Here is a 3497-nt window from a genome sequence, read left to right as displayed (position 1 = left end):
CTAAAACCAGCTTGAACATCTGGAAGTTCACGGTTCACATATTGCTGAAGCCTGGCTTGGAGAATTTTGAGCATTACTTTACTAGCGTGTGAAATCAGTGCAATTGTGCAGTAGTTGAGCATTCTTTGGCATTGCCTTTCTTTGGGATTGGAATGAAAACTGACCTTTTCCAGTCCTGTAGCCACTGCTGAGTTTTCCAAATTTGCTGGCATATTGAGTGCAGCACTTTCACAGCATCATCTTTCAGGATTTGAAATAGCTCAATTGGAATTCCATCACCTCCACTAGCTTTGTTCGAAGTGATGCTTTCTAAGGCCCACTTGACTTCACATTCCAGGATGTCTGGCTCTAGGTCAGTGATCACACCATCGTGATAATCTGGGTCGTGAAGATCTTTTTTGTACAGTTCTTCTGTATATTCTTGCCATCTCTTCTTAATATCTTCTGCTTCTGTTAGGTCCATACCATTTCTGTCCTTTATCGAGCCCATCTTTGCGTGAAATGTTCCCTTGGTATCTCTTGGTGTTATTATAAGAATGAAATAAACTAACACATGCCTAGTGCTTACTGTACCACCTGGCACATGCCAAACCCTCCAGTGTTACTTATAGCCTGTTATGATTGTTTGTGTAAGCTCCTTGTCTCTGAATGTTCCAGCAAACCTCCTGGATCACTGGTTGGGAGAATCATAGGATGGATTTCTACACTGCATTGGTAGACGGTTAGGATGTGCTGTACGGATACTAGCAACCTAGAACTTAAGAGGTGGTGTAGGAAAAGGGTTCTGTGGTCAGATCAGTTGACAAGTGCTGGAATAATCAAAATTCAACAGCTCTCTTTCCTCTGTGACTTCTCTGAGCCTTTAATATCACTTGCTCATGTCTGACTCTTAGCGACCCTTTGGGCTGTAGCCCTCTAGGCTCTTGTGTCCATGGGATTCTCTAGGCAAGGATACTGGAGTGGGTTGCCATTTCCTCCTCCAGGGGATCTTCCCAACCCAGGGATCGAACCCGAGTCTCCTTTGTCATGGGGTGATTCTTTACCACTGAGCCATCGCTGAGCCCCGTTACTACCCTGATATTTAAATTCCTATCATACTTGGCCACAGAACCCTTTTCATAGAATATCTTGAGGGAAGAGAGTGTTTTGAACACATTTTAGGAAATATTGAATTAGATAATTTCTGAGATTCTTTCTGATTCTGGCATCTGAAAAAGTTGTGAACTGCAAATGCAGTGATGTTTACAGCTACTGTTTATTGAGCACTATTTATGAGCCATGCACTGATTTGAGCATTTTAGATATGTCACATGATTCTCACGGTAACCCTTAACATTTCATCAGCCTCTTTTTACAGCTGAGAAGATTGAGACTCAGAGAGGTTATGCAGTTTGCCCAAGTTCACACAGCTAACACATGGTGGAACCAGGAATACATCCTTGCCTGCTCTTCAAAACCCTGCTCTTAACTGCTAGACCATGCATTAGCAGAAGCTCCTGATTTTTTTTATGTAGCAGTATAAATATGATGATGTATATTTAGGGGAAAAAAACAATGTGGGGTTGACATTTTAAGAAAAGGGAGAAAACACAGTCCAGGAGCCAGGAGACTTGGGAGGTGAAGCCTTATCTTACAAATTTAGATCTCATGCCCTTTCTACCGACCAGCATTCAAGCCAACTACTCATGCCAGTTTGCTTTAAGGTTATCAGTGAGGTCATTGGAACCACCGGCTACCAGGAAGTGAGAGGACTGTCTGTGTTAAATGGCCAGGAGATGTTTTTTCCTTTAGTAGAATTTCCATGGCTGATGAGAAATGAAGCCCTTCACAACATATGCCCTTTATCTCTACCTTCATCCAAGATGAGATCAAAGGGCAGAGGAATTCCTTGGCTCCCTCTCTTGCTGTGCTTACCCATTTACTGTGATAACTACATGCTACTTAACAGTAAGAAGAGCAAGTGCCCCTTCCTCATGGGCTATGCTGATGAGAAGAAGCACATCCAGATTAAAGCTGAGAACCTGAAAAGTGGGCTTCTTAACTCAGCTTGACCCATCAAGGTCACGTTCTTTCCCAAGCATGTCAACCCCTGCAGTGTGGTCGGCCTCTGGCCTGGGCCTCTAACTGAATCAAGCCTAGTCCTCTCCTGGCTCCTCAGCTCACTGGGAGGGAGCACAGGGTGGCTGCACTTTCTGAATCAAGCCTAGTCCTCTCCTGGCTCCTCAGCTCACTGGGAGGGAGCACAGGGTGGCTGCACTTTCTGAATCAAGCCTAGTCCTCTCCTGGCTCCTCAGCTCACTGGGAGGGAGCACAGGGTGGCTGCGCTTTCTGAAGGCAAGGACTTGGGTTTATCACCTTTGCTTCTCCAGCACCAGTGGTCAGAGATCCGACAGGAACTCAGTGCTGCAGACTGAAGCCTGAACATCAGGGCTTGAGGGCCTCCCTGTGGCTCCAGGTGGAATCTGCTGCCCTCGTGTGGCCATCCTGGCTCAGCGCTAACCGAAGGAAAATTGAAGGCAAACGGGCCCTTGAGAGGCCGGGAAGACAGTTGAACTGAGTGACCTGGTCAAAGTAGCAGGTTTAGGGGTCCAGTAGTGCTCCAACTTTTTAGTCCCCGTTCTATTTACACTCATAAAAATTACTGAAGATCCCAGAGATCTCTTATATGGATTGATTCTCTCCTATTTAGAAATTACAACTGAGAAACTTCTTAAAATGCTGACATAGCAATTCTTTAAAAGATAACAATAAACATTTCATGTTAACAAAAATAACATATTTAGGTAAAAAATTGTATTTTGCAAAGTGAAAAGAAACTTTAATAAAAAGAGTAGCACTTATTTGCATTTTTGCAATTCTCTTTGATAGAATACAATATTTCAATAGAAGACAGCGAGACCCTCACTTCTTTTGCTTTCAGTTGTTTCTAGAAAATTCCTGTGTACATTCATGAGAGAAGAATGAAAAAGGCAGAGTATCTTCATATTATTATGAAATAGTTTTGACTTTGTTATCCCCCCGGGACCACATTCTGAGAACTAACCCTGACTCAGAGTCCTCCTCTCTCAGCTCAAGAGTCCAGGTAGGGGAAGTTGGGAAAGGAAGCACCCGAGGTGGCTTCTACTCCAAGAGGAAACATCCATAGAAACAGGTAGTAAAGTCTTCACATTTTTTTTTTCTTTTATGTTTAAAAGAGCTGGACTTTTGTAAGACAGAGAAGATGGGGAAGAATATTGATTGAGTCACTGTTTCCCTCTTTCCCCTTCAGAGCTAAGATTTTTAAGAGACAACTTCACTTGCTTTATTTTTCATGCACTCTTTAAAAAAATTTTTTTATTTATCTGGCTACACTCGGTCTTAGTTGTGGCATGTGGGATCCAGTTCCCTGACCAGAGATCTAACCTGGACCCCTGCATTGGGAACAAATAGTCTTAGCCACTGGACCACCAGGGAAGTCCCTTCACACACTTCATTTTTCTGTTTTTTTTTTTTTTTTT

Source organism: Bison bison, unplaced genomic scaffold, assembly GCF_000754665.1.
Source record: "Bison bison bison isolate TAMUID 2011002044 unplaced genomic scaffold, Bison_UMD1.0 scf7180017864317, whole genome shotgun sequence".
Lineage (NCBI taxonomy): Eukaryota > Metazoa > Chordata > Mammalia > Artiodactyla > Bovidae > Bison > Bison bison.
This window is presented reverse-complemented; position numbering follows the sequence as displayed.